Below are 19,326 nucleotides of genomic sequence, written 5' to 3' on the forward strand. Positions count from 1 at the left end.
AATGCAAGCATTGCCAGCGATGCCCACACACCATGCATGAATAAATACTTTTTGTTTAAAAGTTACATTCACTTCCAAACCCTCTAATGTATGATTACTTACATGGAAAATTCCTGTCAGTTTGGAATATCATTTTAAAACATAGGAATGTGTCAACCATGTAGAAATATAACAAGAACAACAAATGGAGAAGTTAACAGGTAATGAGCAGGACCTGAATGCTGAGTCAGTCTGACCTCCATGTCTGAGAGAGTTCTCCCAGATGTTGAAGTTACACCAGTGCCTTTTACTCTTGCAGCTTGCCAAAAGTTTGTCCCCGATGTAAGATATTTCAATGACCCGAAGAACTAACTGTTTTTATCTCCATAGCTGCTGCCAGACTTGCTGAGTAATTCCAGCCCTTCTGTTTTATTCTTTTATCGGATTTGAGCTTCCCTAAGTCAGTGTAATGAAGAACTGCAATGCTGGAGATCTGAAACACAAAAAATGCACCAATTGCTGGAGAAACTCAATAGGACTGGAAGCACAAGTGGAGAGAGAAGCAGAGTTAGCATTTCAAATGCTGTGACCCTTCTTCACAACTGTTCTGGACGCATGCCAGGATATTGACTCTGTTTCTTTCTCTCTCTCTCTCTCCACCGGTGTTGCCAGACAGGCTGAGTTTCTCCAGCAATTTCTGTTCTATCACTTTCACAAGGTTGATGGTTGTTATCCATCCCTAAGTGCAAGGTGTCTTGCTTATGCCAATTCAGAGGGCAATTTAAGAGACAACCACATTGCTGTGGGTCTGGAGTCACATGTAAGCCAGACCAGGTAAGGATGGCAGTTTCCCTCCTGAAAGGACATTGGTGCACATGGGCTTTTATGACAATTGACGTCAGTGCCATCGATACCATACTGAGACTAATTTTGTGTTCCCCATTTATGATTTGAATTATTCACATCTCACCTCTTGCTGTGGTGGGATTTGAACTCATGTTCCCTGGATTACTCATCCTGTGACATTATGTCCACACTGTTGTTTCCCATTCTTTGCTATTTTGTGTTTGCTCTTTACGTCTTTGTCCTCAGATGTTTGGGAAATTGAACCTGTTTAAAAGATTGCCCTAAACCTGCCCCTTTGACCAAGTCTTTGGTCACCTGTCCTAATCTGTGCTCCACTCTTGTGATTTTTAAAGGAATTCTCATTATGTTCACGTGAAGCACTTTGAGATAGTTAACTGTACCACAGTTATTATTGGAATGCAGCTTGTATCCCTATCTTAATATCTGAAAATAGAGGGTCATATTTTAAAAGTAGAAGACAAAAATGAGGATGATTTTTTTTCTTTCTGATGGTTGTGTGTCTTCCTCAAAAGGCAGTGAATTCAAAATCTTTAAGGCAGAGGTCGATAGGTTTTTGCTAACCAAGTGGGTGACAGATTGTCGGGGATGTGGAGGAATGTCGAGCTGAGGTTGTATTCAGATCAGCCATGATCTTATTGAATGTTGCAGCAGGCTCGTAGGGCCGAGTGGCCTACTCCCGCCCTTTGTATCAAGCAGTCTCTGTCTCCCCTCTTATAGCTATGAACTGGATAATTCCTTTCCAATATTGCGCCTTGCAGACAGTTAAGTGAACACCAGATGGTCTCCTATTGGGAGCAGGCATATTGTAGCAATTGCAATATTTCTTGTGTTAATTTTGTTGCTTCTTACTCAGTGTGGCTGAGAATCATCTAAATAAAAACAAAAACACTTCTATAATTATCGCACCAATGGAAGTGTTGGTTTGGATGTAACATTGTTGAATAAGCCATTCCCAGCTTTTCCAGAATGCGGTGTTTAAAGCGCTCGAGTCTGGTTTCTATCCCTGAAACAGTTCTTATCAAGGTCATATTTGACATCCTTTGTAACGGTGACAGGGATGAACATTCCCTCGCCGACCTGTGGACAGCCTTGATCAGGGTGAATGACAGTACTGACCCTCTCCAACATCGCTGTATCTTCTGGGAGGGTCTGCTTTTAGCGTCTTCCGTTCTTATTTATTTAACCGTAGCTGCTGGTGTTGGCATCTATACTGATGATATCCAACTGTGCCTGAACACCACTTCTCTCCCGACTCCTCTGTTATTCATAATTTACCAATAATTTCATCTGAATGTCTGCCCAATTTCCAGCATTGGATAACCATAAACATTCCCTTGTTAAATATTGTGAAGTGTGAAGCCATTGTTTTAGTCCCCAAGTTCGACCTGAACACCCCCGCCACTCCCCCAACCCCAGTAACTCTGTTGACATCCTTCTTGTCACATTTAAAACTAGGATCGATAGATTCGTGATCAGTCGGGGGATGAACAGTTACAGGAAAAGGGCAGGAAAGTGGATGTGGGGAATGCCAGATCAGCCACGATCCTACTGAATGGAGGAGCAGGCTCAAGAGGCTGAATGGCGTATTGCTGTTCCTATTTCTTGTGGATCCCGAGCCCTTACCTCTGATACAGGGCCCTGGCTTCAGTATGTGCTATTACTGAGAGTGCTGATGTTCCCTTGTGTAATATCAACAACTTAGCAGCTGCTGAAACCTCTTGCTCCTTTGTTACCGCTAAACACAATATGCCAATGTGTTCAGGGGAGGCGATGGCCACTTTATTGTCACCAGACCATTCACCCAGGTAATGTTCACAGGACTTGGGTTCAAACCCTGCCACGGCAGATGGTGGAATCTGAATTCAATATAAATCTGGAATTAAGAGTCAAATGATGAAATCGTTGTGGTTTGTTGTAAAAACTTATCTGGTTTCCTGCTGTCCAAACCTGGTCTGATCTACATGTGATTCAGATCCACTGTCAGCTGGTTGAATCTTCACTGCACTTTCAATCAAAACCTCCAGGCAGAGGTTCACTATAACCTCCCTACTTTTGTACTCCATTTAAAGGCCAATCTCCCTTTTGCCTTCCCGATTCCTCGCTGAACTTGGATGAAGAGTTCATGTCATCCTTACCACCTGCATTCTAATCAACTGTATCTACTGCAGTCTTGGCAATAGTACATTCACTTTACTTATCCAAGTAATTCATATACATATTGTAAATAATTTTGTGCCCCAGCACTGATCCCTGTGGAACGTTGCTAGTTGTAAGTTGCGATCCTGAGCATGCCCCTTATCCCTCCTGTATCATTGGTTAGCCAATCATCTATCCATACGATTAGACTGTTTCCAATATCATGTGCATATCATTGGCTCTGCCAGCAAGTCTTCCCAAACCGTCCTTGAAAAAGTGGTGGTGAGCTACCTCTTAAATTACTTCACAAATATGATGTGGTCTATAATAAAGGTTCAGGAGCGAGTTCCAGGATTTTGATCAATAACATCGAAGCAATGCGTATATGTCACAGTTGGAATGTTGTGTTCACACTTATCTCCTCTTGCTGGTTGAAGTGATGGAGTGGAAGTTGCTCTTGAACAGCCGCCACTCATATAATCAAGCCAGACTGATCGATTGTGGCCAGAGACACTGCCATTTTGCCTTCTCATCAATCTACATTCTTTCCATCCAAGTTTTAGTCACATCAAACTGCCTCGCAACGCTGTATGGCCACAGTAAACTATAATAACGTGAAGATCGCTGGGATGATTTTCTACATCCGACTGCAATATAATCACAAATCATTGTTTCCAGTTTTGGTGGAACAAACGACATCGTATTGGTGGATAATTACAGTTAGTGCAGACACAGATATCCATCGATATATATTAATTCTGATCACTTCAATGGCCAAATTTCAATTCAGAAACCAAGTGCACTCGGCTGCTTGTAACATAGACAACATGACAAAGTGGCTCATAGGAGGAGAAATGGGGCATTGAGGAGGAGTGAAATGTTTGCTTTTGGTCACCTCCACAATTGTTAGAAAAACAGGTTGAAACGATTCTTAAAAGGTGGCTGAAGTAATAATGTGGCATTAAGCTTTAGACAGCGCAAAGTGGACGATCACTTTCTAGTGGAAGAAAAAGATATTTCTTATTTCTGAAAGAACTGGGAAACAGAAGAGGGAATGAAATCTGACTTGGGAGCTATTTCCTATTTGTTGAGAATGTTGTTTCATAACAGTCTTGGTTTAGAGCATAAACTCTTCATCAGGAATAAAGGGTGGCCCAAGGGGGCTGAGAGGTAAATGGGAAGGAAGTGGGGCTGGATGAATGGCAGCTGGGAATGCAATAGGTAGATGGAGGTAGGGATTGATGGTAATAGGTCAGCATGAGGGTGGAGCAAATAGGTGAGAATCAAGGTGGACAGGTATGACAGGTCAAGAGGTTGGTGACGAATTGGAAGGTTGGATCTGGGACAAGGTGGGGGAGAGGAAATGAGGAAACTGATGAAATCTACATTGATACCATGTGGTTGGAGGGTCCCAAGTCAGAAGGTGAGGTGTTTTTCTTACAAGCGTCGGGTAGCAAGAGTTTGGCAGTGGAGGCAGCCCAGGACTTGCATGTCCATGGCGGAATGGGAGAGCGAGTTAAAGCGTTCAGCCACAGGGCGTCGGTCGTTTAGTTTTAGTGTCCCAGAGCTATTCCCTGAAACGTTCCGCGAGTTGGCGTCCAGTTTCCCCAATGTGGATGAGACCATATTGCAAGCAATGGACATAATCTTATAAATAGATTGCATAAATCTTAGCCTGCCAGAGTTCTTTTCTTTAATTAAATTAATGAAAATTTTAACTAAATTGGGTGACTGCATGAAAAGGTTTGTTGGTCAGATTTGAATCATCACTCCCAAATAAGACAATGCCATGAATATCTGTGAACTGCTTTTTTTGTAAAAAACCACAAGTTCTTGATGTATTTTCACAACTTACTGGTATTCACATCTGCACATTCAATGTCAAACTCTGACATCAGAAATGAAATTACACCATTAATTTTGACTTTCAATATTCGAAGAAGCAAATTAATAGCACACAGTCAATACCCAGTCTGATTAATATGAAATTAAATTTAACCAAAAAAACATAAAACCAAGCTGGGAGATAAGAAATGGGGGAAGGGCATAAAGCAAGAAATGCAGCATCATAGAAGGTGCTCCTCCAGGGAGTGTATTTTACCAACTACCGCTGCTAAATATAAACACTCTGATATGATCGTCCGGTTTTAATGTAAACCATAGCCCCATACAGTAGGTACCATTTAAATGAGTTAAAAATACAAGCCTTGAGCAAATCCAGCCTCCAGCCTTACCCCCAGCTTCTTGGAGCTTGGACCTTCCTCAAGCTCCGGCGGGTCGTTGAACTCCTGGGCTCCAGCTGCCACTCCTCCACTGAAGAAGCTTTGGGAAGCAGATGCAAAGGCAACATACAGAACAGAGCACCATTGTAAATGAAAGCAGCTTACGGAGACATTGGACAATAGCATCACATGTTTTTTACCCATCGACCTCTGGGTTATGTGCCCAGCACACTCACGCAGCACTACTCTGCTTCTGGGCTCCCAGCAGCTGGATTGTGGATCAGTTTAAAGTAGGTCCTATATCTCTGATTACATTGGTACACAAGGCAGTGAAGAAAGGTTTCAGCACACTGGCCTTCATCAATTAGGGAATTGAGTATAGATGTTGGCAAGTTATGTTGTAGTTATACAGGACGTTGATAAGGTTGCACCTGGAATATTGTGATCAGTTTGGTCCCCTTGGTGTTCTGACTTCTGACTTCTTCAACTCTGGGTTTGTGTTGAACTTGATGGGATACTTTGTCCAACTTAGCATGTTTAAACAGTATCGCTCAGATGATTCATTTGAAACGTTTCAGGAAGTGAGCTCAATAAGATTGAACTATTCAAAGTTACTTGGACCCTATTTTAAAATTACATGAGGACCAGTAGTCAGAGACACGTACAGCATGGAAACAGACCCTTCAGTCCAACTTGTCCATGCTGACCTGATATCCTCAATTAATCTAGTCCCATTTGACAGCACCTGACCCATATATTCTGGCAGCTCATTTCATATATGTACCACCCCCTGCATGAAGACGTTGTCTCTTTAATATATTTCGCCTCTCACCCTAAACCTATGCCCTCTAGTTCTGGACTCCCCCACCCCTGAGAAAAGACATTGTCTATTACCCTGTCCATGCCCCTCATGATTTTGTAACCTCTATTAGGTCACTCCTCTGCCTCCGATGCTCCAGGTAAAACAGCACCAGCCTATTCAGCCTCTCCCTGGAGCTCAAACCCTACAACCCCCAGCATCATTCCCATAAATCGTTTCTCATGGAGAAGTTAACGTTTCAGTCCTGAACAAGGGTTAATACCCAAAACGCTGACTACTCCACATTCTGAGGCTGTATTCTCCCAACCTCCTGCTTGCAACTTCGGGTTGCGATATGTAGTGGCTCAGTGGTTACCACTGCAGCCTCACAGCGCACGGGACCCAGGTTTGATTCCAGCCTTGGATAGCTGTCTGTGAGGAGTTTGCACAATCTCCCAGTGTCTACATGGGTTTTCTCTGGGCGATCCTGTGTTCTTACATAAACCAAAGATGTGCAGGTCATGTTGATTGGCCATGCTTAATTGCCCATAGAGTTAGGTACATTAGTTAGAGGGAAATGGGTGTGGATGGGTTACTCTTCGGAGGGTTTGTGTGGACTTGTTGGGACAAATGGCCTATTTCCTGTAGCTAATCTCATCTGCACTAATTTTGTCTCTAACGAATGGCAGAGTAGACTCGACGGGCCCAATGGCCTAACTTCTGCTCCGATGGTCTTGCAGTCTGAGGTTTATTTGGATCATTTCATTGGCAATGTGCAGTCCCTGGCTCAATGAGCAGCAGTGCCCCCGCTGGTGCTTCCGCAAGTTGCAAGCAAACATGAACCTCTTCCCACACTCGGGCCAGCTGAAGGGCCTCCCACTGCTGAAGGACACACAGGTGTTTCAGCAGGGTGGAGGAATTGCTGAAGGCCTTCCCGCACTCAGGTCAGCAGAATGGCCTCCCCCCCCCTCCCCCCGCCCCCGTGTGGACCAGCTGGTGCTTCCGCAGTGTGGAGGAGCGGATAAAGCCCTTCCCACACTCGGGTCAGGAGAACGGCTTCTCCCCGGTGTGGACGGACTGGTGCCTCAGCAGGGCTGAGGAATTGCTGAAGGACTTCCTGCACCTAGGGCAACTGAACGACCACTCCCCCATGTGGACTCACCAATGGGCCAGCAGGTCGGAGGAAAGAGCAAAGCCCTTCCTGCACTCGGGGCAGAAGAACGGCCTCTCCTCAGTGTGGACCCATTGCTGTCTCAGCAGGTGGGAAGAACTGCTGAAGGCCATCTCGCACTTGGGGCCAGAGAACAGCCTTCCCCGGTGTGGACCAACTGGTGCGGCAGCAGGCAGAGGAATCACTAAAGGCCTTCCCAGACTCAGGGCAGCAGAAGGGCCTCTTCCCCTCTGTGGACCCACTGGTGCTTCAGAACCCTTTCAAATTTCACAGTATCCTTCTGATAGGAGACCAGAATTGCACACAATATTCCAAAACTGGTCTAACCAATGTCCTGTACAGCCACAACATAAAGTCCCAACTCCAATACTCAGTCAGAGGATTGCAAAAGCTTTCAAAACCCGCAAAAAACAAACAGGAAAAAATGGAGGGCCAAACAAATTTTTGAAAGTCAGCTTGGAAGCATCAATGAGAAATCGGTGGACTGGGTTTATTGGGTACCCGTTCTCCTTAAATACACTATATACGTATTCCTCTTCTGCTCTTCGTAGTTTCTCTGTGCTGCAGCGTGTAGTGGCTCGTTGAAATAATGTCCTGATGCAGCAACGTTTGTGGGTGTTGGGATGATTGTTTCTGTGGTTAAGTATTTGGTTTGTGTATGTTGTTTTTCTGTAGACGCTAGTTTGAAGTTCCCCATTGACTGTTCGCTCTACTGTGACATCTAAGAATGGTACTATGTTGTTGTTCTCCTCTTCAAACCAGGAGCCCCCCTCAGGCCCAAAGCCTCACCATTTGGAACACCAATATGCAGACTAGTCAAAGGCCTCCACTGAAAACACCAAGTCGAAGATTCAAGCCACTCCATTTACTCCATCCAAGAATTCCTGAACACCAAAGACACTAAGATAGAAGAGGATGGAATAATGCTGTCCTTTGACATAACAGCCCTGTTCACATCCATTAACATCAACTGAAGACACTACTCGAAGAACCAGAGACACAAACACAGCACCAACTTCATCAGCAAAGATAGCACTGTCAACCTCGTAGAACTGTGTCTTACCACCCACTTCGTATTCAGGAACAAACCCTCCAAACAAATCAACGAAATACCCATGAAACCACCAGTATCAGGATTCCTCGCAGAAGCAATAATGCAGAGACTCGAACAAACAGCCCTTCCAACGATCCACCCAAACTTTGGGTCCACTACAGTGATGACACTTTTGTCATCAAAAAATGAAACAAATTAGAGGAAACCTACAACACCATCAACAATATCCTCGCTGACATAAAATTCACAAAAGAGGAGAACAACAACAAAGTGCCATTTCCAGATGTCACAGTAGAGCAAACAGTCAATGGTAAATTCAAAACAGCCTCTGCAGGAAAACAACGCACGCGAACCAAGTACTTAACTGCAGAAGCAATCATCCCTCCACATACAAACAAATCTGAATCAGGACACTATTTCAACGAGCCACGACACACTGCAGCACCCAGGAACGACGAAAAATAATTACACAGCGCATTTAAGAAGAATGGGTAGCCTGCACCCCTGAAAACGGTTTCCCTGACCGGGAATCGAACCCGGGCCGCAGCGGTGAGAGCGCCAAATCCTAACCACTAGACCACCAGGGAGACGCGGATGCTGCTTGTCAGCTCTCCTAAAAATTACTTTCTTGCCCGGAAATCGAACCTGGGCCGCGGTCGTCAGCAAGCTTTCACCTGTGCATCCAACAATGTCATTTCTTGTATCCATTGCTCCCGATGCGGTCTCCTCTACATTGGGGAGGCTGGAGACTCCTCGCAGAGTCCAGTCACGGCACTTGAGGGGATATTTCCAGGACAACCGCAACAATCAACCCCATCGCCCTCTGGCCCAACATTTCAACACCCCCTCCCACTCTGCCGAGGACATGCAAGTCCTGGGCCTCCTCCATCGCCGCTCCCTCCACACCCGATGCCTGGAGGAAGAACGCCCCATCTTCCGCCTCGGATAAATTCAAACCCAGAACATTAATGTAGACTTCACCAGTTTCCTCATTTCCCCTCCCCACACCTTACTTCAGTTCCAAACTTCCAGCACAGTGGTATCCTCATGACCTGTCCTACCTGCCAATCTCCCTTCCCACCTATCCGCTCCACCCTCCTCTCTGACTTTTCACCTCCATCCCCACCCCCATTCACCTATTGTACTCTTTGCTACCTTCGGCCCAGCACACCCCCACCCCCCAATTTATCTCTCCGCCCTGGAGGCGTCCTGCTTCCATTCCTGATGAAGGGCTTTTGACCGAAAAGTCGATTTTCCTGCTCCTCGGAAGCTGTCTGACCTGCTGTGCTTTTCCAGCACCATTCTGATCTAAACTCTGGTTTCCAGCATCTGCAATCCGCACTTTTGCCTACCCAATAAACCCAGTGTGCCGATTTCACATCAACAAACTGACACAAGCAGACACAACGTGTGCAGAAACCCTAGCCACATTACTTTACATAAAAGAGATCTGGGAAATGATGTCCAGACAACTCAACGCTCTCAGCATCATGGTAGCCCACAAACCTACCAACACACTTAAAGAGCGGCTAATGAACCTGGAATAGCCTATACAAACAACCCGCAAACGAATGTTATTTACAAAATACCAGACAAGGAAATATATACATGAACTCTGCCGCACAGTTCTCTGTGGCAAGAAATGCTGGGATGAGATAAGGAAGATGTTTTTCAGCCAAAACGAATCGGCACTGACTGGACAGCCATTTAAAATCAACGCTGTCAGGCCAGGATGGAAGATCCAACAGGATGAACAGATTTCTAATTTCCTGAAGATTTACAAAGCTGAGACTGGGTTTTGGTGTTTGTTCCCTTTCCACTCCCAGGAGCTGCAGTGGTTGGGGAGGTGAGTTGGAGAAAGTGAAATATGTCCATGAGCAGCGTGTGGGGCGATTTCAGCTTCCCCTCCTCTGACAGCGCTGTGACGTGACTCTGATGTTCTCAGGGACACTTACTGACGCGAGACAGTAAAAAGATTCCCATTCCCGCAAATCAGGAATTCAAACCGTATGCCGGCTTCAGGACAATGAGAAAGATTAATTGGAGTGTGTGAAGAAGCTGTGAGCTGCATTTCAAAGAGATAGGTGGAGTCAGATGCGTCATCCATTGCGCCCCGGCACTGTGCGTACCTGACGCCACCATGCTGCAGAGTTCTGACGTTAACACGGACATGCGCAGCAATGGGAACATTCACAAGAGGAACAGCCAAAGATAATCACCGTCACTGCTTCCCTTCCATTGTCCCAACTTGGTGAAGCAGTATCTTTCACTGGCAAATAAAACACATTCGTCCTCAGGTGCCTGCTTCATTTCGATCACGACTTCACGCCCCTCACTGTTCTCGTCTCATTTCCAAACACTTGGCTCATAGCCTCAAAAGCAGCTCTGTGCGTATCTGCTTGTTCCACCCTGACAGGCAATGGGTTGCAGATTTCCAACCCCTCCAATGATGTGAATCTTAAAGAAGAAACCGGGGAACAGTCTTCCTTTCTTTTTGACGACATTTCTCAACTATAGTCGGCAAGGTTCACACCTGCGTGGGGAAACCGCAATCGATCTGAAATCCATCGTATTAACCACTCGACCCAGGAATAAAGAACCACACTGACAGCTTCATTTCCCAGGTCTCTCTGCCTGTGGAGCTGAGAAATAGTGAGTTATTGCTGGGTTTGTTTGAATACAATCACTTCACAGGTTTCGAAAGGGTTACATATCTGCACATGGCGAGTCTGGTTGTTTCATCACGAAAGATGAAATAAACTTTCAGTTAAAAGCAAAAACAGAAATTGCAGGAGCAACTCAGCAGGTCAGGCACCATCGGTGGAAAGAGAATCAGAGACAATATTTCAGAACTCTGTTTTCTCCCACAGGTACTGCCAAACCGGCTGAGTTTCTCCAGCAGCTCCTCTTTGTGTCTCTGATTCTCAGCATCCGCAGTCCTTTACGTTAGAAATTAAATCAATTCAGCCTCATGTGCAGGAATGAGAATCCTTTCAATTTCCCAAAAATTGGCAGAGATTTCAAGGCATTTGGAAAAAAAAGTAAAAGTGACATTAGGAAGAACACTTTCTTGTCCCTGTCTGACCGTGACAAGGAGGCAGATTCAAGAACAAAAAAGGGAATTCGGTGGTCATGTCCAAAGTAACAATGTGGAGATTTACAGGGCGAAGGCAAGAGAATGATACGAATAGAGACTCTCATTTACTTGCTGTATAGAACCAGCAGAGCTAATGTGGGCCTCAAATTGCGCTGTGACACGTGTTGTGATTCAGAGTGAACTCACAGTTCAATCAACGGAAGGTGGGGATTTAGAAAAGTTTATATTTATATAATCTCCTCACGTCAACGCAACAACAAAGTGGTTTAATTATCCGCCAGTGGAGAGAACCTGGTCCCTGGAGATGGGACAAAGAGCTGGCTCAGGGATATCAATCCACATTGCTCTCTTTGCCACGAGTTCAGAGGGAGAACATTGGAGGGACAAAGGAGAGAATAACGATCTGTGTCGGAGGGTGACGAACTGTTCATGGAGACTATTCCTGGCTAACAATAAGTCGTGTGTAACAGTAGACGATGTGATAACACGGCCTCGTGTGGGTGTGGTAGGGATCAAGGGCATGGGGGTGTTCGGGTCCAAATAATATTGAACTCGGTCTTGAAGACTGGAGGATTCCAAACGGAAAATGAGGCGCTTGTCTTCCATCTGGAGCGGAGCTTTGTTGGAACACTGCTGCATGTCTGAGACAGAGATGTGGGCCAGGGAACAGTGTGGCGTGTTAAAGTGACAGGCAACCAGAAGCTCATCGCCTCTGGGTGGGCTCGATCCACCAACCTTTCGATTAACAGCCGAACGCGCTGACCAATTGCGCCACAGAGACAGGCGATGACGTGGGCTGCGCCATCGCTTAGGGGAGGCTATTAGTGAATTCATAATTCAGCCTCCCGGCCTCGATTTCCAGTTGTCGTCTATCAGTTTTACTTTTCCATAATAAAGCCTGGGACATTCATTGTGGAGACACCGGGGACAGGCTGGAGACACATCCATGTCAGGAGGAACTAGCTTTCTTACTCCGGGCCGTCACCCTTCGAGCCTTTCCGTGTTTTGCCTGTTCCCGAGTTCTCTCATTGGCTCGGAGGCGAGAAGGGGTTTGAATTCCTGATGTGCAGGAACGACAATTCTTTCAATGTCTCAGATCAGTTCATGTCCCGAGAACATCAGAGTCAATCTCCCGCAATCTTCAACAAGGAGACGGTGTCTGGACTGTCTCTACTCAGTCGGACAGTTCATCTTTCATTCTCCTCGAAATCCGCTTCCCAAAGAGTTTCTCAAGGTTCACAAAGCTGGAGACTGGGATTTCTGTTTTGCTTCATGAACATTTTTCCATTTCGTAACTGACAATATTTTGCCAAAACATCTTCCCAATTGTACGCCATGATTCATTTCCAGGGATGAGGAATTTCCATTTTGGAGAAACATTCCCAAGGTTGGGAATGTTCGCTTTGGAGCAAAGAAGGTTAACTGGAGATTTCCTGGGGCTGTTGATCATGATGGGAGAAGAAGCGGTGGGAATGGGCAGATTAATGATCAGAAGAATCAATTGCCACTGACCAGAGTCAGTTTCCAGAGGACAGGGATTGAAGTTCTTGAATGAAAAGCAGCACTTGTGCCTAATAAACATAGAGAATACTGCAGAAAGCCAACAGGTCGAGCAGCATCTGTGGAAAGGTAAACAGAGCTGACGTTGTGAGGCTGGTACGTTGTTTGTTCACAACCCGATTTTCCTGCATGGCAATCAATTCCCAGACATGAGAAAACTGGATTTTATCGAGACGGGTTTTGTGAAGTTTGAGCGATAATGCAGCCAACAGGAAGTCATTTAAAATCGCCAGTGAAGAAAGCATAGTCAGCAGGTTACCACCCTGAGCGGGGGAGCCCCAAAGGATCTCTACGCCAGCACCTTAAGTGTTCGGCGACAACTACACGCCCAAAGTTGTGGTCTAAAATTTCTCATGGAATGGTTCTAACAGGAAAGGTGAGTATTGGGCTTTTCCTGTCCGCGCCATAGTCCCAACGTATCCTGTTCCCCTGGATTTGATCAGGACAGCGGAGGCTGATGGGAGATCGAACTGAACTACACACATTGATGAGTGATAGAACGGGTGGGAAGGATCCATTCCCATGCATAGAGAGATTAATAATCAGGGCCGAAAATAAGGAGCCACTTCAAGAAATTTGGGGTTCATTCAGCAAAGCTAATGTGGAACTGTTCACAGAAAATTGTGGTGAAAGTCTCTCGAGTTATTTTGATGAGAAGTGTTGATGATGCTAATACAATCGATAGGATGAACGTAGATTGGAAAATGTATTTGGTGACAGTTCTGTTCTAGCCCTGTGAGCGAAACCTGGATCTGAAGGAATAAAAGGGACATTAACAACATCGATCTGAAATTGGATACGTGACAAGAAACAGAGCCATCATTAACAGTTGGCTTTTGAACTGGAAAAGTATTCTCGTGAAATTAGCTTGTGGCTTGAGGTATGCAAGGTCAAGATAATTTAGGTAAAACACGGAAACGCTATCCTCATTAGCAGACAGTGAAAGGATTACAAGATGCAAATTAAACATTTTCGATAAGTGATACAGGGGACTGGGAAGATAAGTATTATAAACTGTGAACAACAAAGTTCTGGAGCACAACACTTACATTCAAAGACCGAAAACATCCAGGTCCTGATTAATCAGATGGCATTGTGGTGCTTTTCTGCAAAACATCCACTTGCAATGTCCTACAAAAGAGTGACAAAACCCATCCCTGTCATCCCAGGATAGAAAATCCGAAGGGATGAACCTTTGCTTATTTTCTGAAGATACACAAAGCTAAGACTGGGTTTTGGTGATTGTTTCCTTTCCACTCCCAGGAGCCGCAGTGGTTGAGGCGGTGAGTTGGGGAAAGTAAAATGTGCCCGTGAGCAGCGTGTGGGGCTCTTTCAGCTTCCCCTCATCTGACAGCGCTGTGACTTGACTCCGATGTTCTTGGGGACACTGACTGACGCGAGACAGTGAAAAGATTCTCATGCCCGCAGATCGGGAATTCAAACCGTATGCCGGCTTCAGGACAATGAGAAAGATTAATTGGGGTGTGTGAAGAAGCTGTGAGCTGCATTTCAAGCAGATAGGTGGAGTCAGATTTGTCATCCATTGCGCCCCGGTCCTGTGCATATCTTACGGCACCATGCTGCAGAGTTCTGTCGTTAACATGGACATGCGCAGCAATGGGAACCTTCACAAGGTGAACAACCAAAGATAATCACCGTCACTGATTCCCTTCCACAGGCCCAACTTTGTGAAGCAGTATCTTTCACTGGCAAAGGAAACACCCTTGTCCTCAGATGCCTGCTTCATTTCGATCACGATTTCATGACCCTCACTGTTCTAGTCTCATTTCCAAACACTTTGCTCATAGCCTCAAACGAAGCTCTGCGGGTATCTGCTTGTTCCACCCGAACAGGCAGTGGGTTGCAGATTCCCACCAGTCCCAATGTGAGTGAAATATTTTTCCCCCTCCACTGATTTGAATCTTAAAGAAGAAGCCGGGGAGCAAGCTCCCTTTCTTTTCGACGACATTTCTCATTTTGTACTCGGCAGGGTTCACACCTGCGTGGGGAAACCGCAATGGATTTCAAGTCCATCGCATTAACCAGTCGGCCCACGAATACAGAACCACACTGACAGCTTCACTTCCCAGGTCTGTCTGCCTGTAGAGCTGAGAAAGAGTGAATCATCGCAGAGTTTGTTTGAATCCAATCACTTTACAGTGATTCGAAATGGTTAAATATCTGCACATGGCGAGTCGAGGTGTTTCATCCCAAAAGGTGAAATGAACTTTCCGCTAAAAACAAACCTAGAAATTGCAGGAGGAACTCAGCAGGTCAGGCAATATCTTTGGAAAGAGAATCAGAGACAACATTTCAGAATTCTGTTTTCTCCGAGAGGTACTGTCAAACCTGCCGAGTTTTTCTTTTTGTCTCGGCTTCTCAGCATCCGCAGTCCCTTCAGTTGGACATTAATTTAATTCAGAAACCCCTTTGTGGAGAAGATTTCCGTTTGGGGAACATTTTCCTGACCCCATTAAAAGCGTACAGCTTCGAAGCGAAGGAAGAACAGCGAACACACCGCCCCTGAGTGGGCTCGAACCATTGACTTTTCGGTTAACAGCCGAACGCGCTGACCAATTGCGCCACAGAGACAGGCACTGGCGCGCTCTGCCCCATCGCTTAGACGAGGCTATTAGTGAATTCATAATTCAGCCTCCCCGCCAAGAATTACAATTGTTGTCTTCCGCGCAGTCTTGCGAGAGATCCCGGCTTTCTTAACTTGACTTGTGCAAAAATGCCCGATTAAACTTCTCAAAAAGAACCTCCGTGAAACGAGGCTGGGCTCCCTGGAGTACGAATGGGACAGGAAGTGAAATGATTGCAGATAGCATTGAACAGGTTGACGTGTTTACTTCCCTAATTTTCTTATCCCTGTGCCAATTGGCACGTGGCTTGGGCAGTAATGTTATTACACACACTGGAGCAGTGGGATTTGAACCTGAGCCTCAGGTCTTTATGGGAGACTACAGCTGCACCACAAAAAAAAACCTCTAGTAAATAGGTCATCTTCTGTTGAATGAGAGGAAACAGCTTCCTCCTCATCATGAGACACGACCGCTGTACCTTCCGTGCCCATTACAATAAATTGAGCCGCCTCCTGTTGAATGAATGAGTGGGAACCCCTCTCGGAGCTCCAAGAAGCGGGAGGCCTGGCTGGAGGCTGGATTTGCTCAAGGCTTGTATCTATTAACTTATTTAAATGGTTCCTACTGTATGGGAGTATGGTTTACATTAAAACCAGAGGATCATGTCAGAGTGTTTGTTTATATTGAGCAGTTGTAGTTGGTAAAATACACTCCCTGGAGGATCACCTTCTATGATGCTGCATTTCTTGCCTTCTGCCCTTCCCCCATTTGTTATCTCTTATCTCGATTTTACATTTTCAGTCAAATTTAATTTCACATTAATCAGCCTTGGTATTCACTGTGTATTATTAATTAATCTGTTGGATTGTTGTAAAAGAAAATTAATAGTGCAATTTCATTTATGTTGTCTGAGTTTGACATTGAATGTGCAGGTGTGAATGCCAGTAAGTTGTAAAAATAAATCAAGAACTTGTGCTTTTTAAACAAAAAGACGAGTTCAATGGTATTACTGGCATTGTCTCCATTGAGGATGATGATTATAGTCTGACCAACAAACCATTTCATGCAGTCACCCAGTTTAATTAAAGTCTTTTGGAAAATAATTCTGGCAGGCAAAGATTTATACAACCCAAAATACGGTTGGCAATCATGTGTATTCTTATCTTTTAAGCCGTAACAGATGGCATTGCGTGGCGGTTTGAGACTGAAACTTCGCTGGAAAGAATGTAGATCGATGAGGGAAGTCAAAATGGCAGAGTCTCGGGCCACAATCTATCAGTCTGGCTTGATTGCATGAGTGGTCGTTCTTCAAAAGCACCTTCCAAGTCATGACCTCAACCACCAAGAACAGACAAGTGTGAACACAGGATTCCGACTGCAAGATATATCGCATTGTTTCTTTGTTATTGACCAAAATGCTGGAACTCACTCCTGAACATTGTTGCAGTCCACACCATATTTGTGAAGCAATTTAAGAGGCAGTTCAGCACCACCTTTTCAAGGTCAGTTTGGGAAGAGTTGTTGGCACAGCCAATGATATTCACATCTCATGAAATAGTAAGCAAAGAGCCCACAGTGTTGGGAGGCTGTATGTTATCATGGATAGAGGATTGGCTAACTACCACAGTTGTGGTAAGGGGCATGTTCAGGATGACAACTTGTAACTAGTGGTGTACCACAGGGATCAGCGCTGGGGCCAACATTATTTCCAATATATATATGAATTACTTGGATAAGTAAAGTGAAAGTACTATTGCTAAATTTGCAGAAGAGACAGTTGATGTGAAAGCAGGTGGTGAGGGTGACATTAGATATCTGGAGAGGGATATAGACAGGTTATGCAAATGAGCGAAAGCTTGGCAGACGGGAAAATGAGGTAATACAGTTTGTCAGGAGGTGAAGAACTGAATATTAAATGGAGAAAGCTTTAGAATAGAGGGATTTGGAATCACGTCCACAAATCTCTTCATCCAATTTCAGTGAGTAATAGGGAGGCAAATGGGAGGTTGGCCTTTTCAATAGAGTAGAAATGTAGGGAGGTTATAGTGAACCTATGTAAGGCATTTGTCAGGCCACAACTGAATACTGTGAACAGTTTAGGGCCCTTTACCTGAGGAAAGATATATTGGCATTGGAGGCAGTCCAGAGAAGGTTGACCATGATGATACCAGGTATGGAAAGACTGTCTTATGAGGAGAACTGAATAGGTTGGGCCTGTGCTTATTAGTAGTTAGAAGAATTAGAGATAACCTTATTGTCACGTACAAGATTCTGAGGAGACTTGACAGGCTCGACGTGGAAAAGTGGGTGAGTCTGGGACCAGAGGATTTAACCTCCAAATAAGAGATTGCATGTTTAGGACAGATAGGAATTTCTCCTGAGGGCAGTAAATCTGTGGAACTTGGTACTACAGAGGGCTGTTGAGCCTGGGTTGTTACGTGCATTCAAGGCTGAGATAGATTTTTTTAAATCAGTAAGCGAATTGAGGATTATGGGGAAATGGCAGCAAAATGGAGTAAATGTTTCCCAGAATAATCGTGATCTGAATAAATGGCAGAGTCAACTCAATGGGCTGAATTGAATAGTAAATAGTAAGGAGGAAAAGGATGCAACTGGCAATTACAGACCAAACAGTGTTGGGAAGCCTAGAGATTGTAGGGAGTTGGTGGCATTTGGGCATTGTTACTGGATTTAACATCTGGAGTTTCAAATTGATGCTGCTATGGCCCCGATGCAATTTGAAATCAATTTATGTATCTGGAATATAAACTTATCGCTGCTCTGGTGATCTCATCAATTGTCATAAGTACCTGTCTTGTTCACTAATAACCTTTTTTTAAGGAAGGAAATCTTCAGTCCTTTCCCAGTTTGTTGAATGTGTCACTCTTGATCCAAAGTCATGTGGTTGACTCTTAACTGCCCTCTGAATTGGCACTTGGTTATTTTTTGGGAGACGAAGTGTCACGTTCCACGAATGAATAAAGAAAAATATTCAGGACAAGATTGTCAATGTCACTGTCAGTGAAGGGAAGATTGTGATCTCGTGATACTGGTTAAGTAGCCCAGAGTTCTCGGTCTTCTGAGAACAAAAATTAAAATCCCATCATGGATGCTAGTGGACTTTATTTTCAACGAATAAAAAGATCTGCAAGTGAGAGTTTGTCTCTGTACTGGCAACCAGGAAACCATTATTGGCTAAGACAATGAATTGCAACTGTTGGAGATCAGCAACAAAAGGCACAATTGCTGGGGAAATGCAGCAGGTCTGGCAGCATCTGTGGAAAGAAAATAGTTAATGTTTTGAATCCAGCCTAATTTTGAAGGGCCACTGGACTCAAAACAGTAACACTGTCGTCTCCTCATAGATGCTGCCAGGACTGTTGTTTTTGTCCAATCATTACAAAGTGTTGTTAAAGTGTTCTTTTAGGGAGGGAAATCTACCACTCACAACCCTACACACACGTGCACACGCTCACATCCTGTGAGTTCAGACCGACTTCAATGTGGTTGACTCTCAACTGCCTACTAGCATGTAGCCAATTGCACACTCCAAAGGCCATGAGGGATGGGGAGCAAATGTTGGACGAGCTAGCAATAATTCAATCCCTCAAAACATTTTCTTATATATTTTAAAGCATAGGTTAATGAAGGACAACCAAAACAAACTGCTATGGGAAAGTCATGCCCAACTAACCTGATTTGCTTGTAGTTATAAATATTGTTTTAAAATCCTCTTCAGAGAGGTCGTTGGTTCCATCATTGTTGCAATACTGCATGCAATTCTGTGCTTTCTGCTACAGGAAGGGTGTTGCGAAACTTGAAATGGTCAGAAAACATTTACAAGGATGCTGCCAGT

The 19,326-nt window shown here is 44.7% G+C and overlaps 1 protein-coding gene and 1 non-coding gene across 3 annotated transcripts in view; one reads left to right on the plus strand and one right to left on the minus strand.

Moving 5' to 3' along the window:
- LOC148143696 (sulfhydryl oxidase 2-like) overlaps positions 1 to 19,326 on the plus strand; it is a 565,239-nt gene that overhangs the window by 335,741 nt on the left and 210,172 nt on the right. The gene's annotated exons all lie outside the window — the stretch shown is intronic.
- On the minus strand, positions 8,744 to 8,815 carry trnae-cuc (transfer RNA glutamic acid (anticodon CUC)). The gene has a single exon. It is a non-coding gene; the product is annotated as a tRNA-Glu (tRNA).

This window comes from Chiloscyllium plagiosum, unplaced genomic scaffold (assembly GCF_037043375.1).
Source record: "Chiloscyllium plagiosum isolate Xiang-an unplaced genomic scaffold, Cpla_swu_hap1 HiC_scaffold_27, whole genome shotgun sequence".
In the NCBI taxonomy this organism is placed as follows: Eukaryota; Metazoa; Chordata; class Chondrichthyes; order Orectolobiformes; family Hemiscylliidae; genus Chiloscyllium; species Chiloscyllium plagiosum.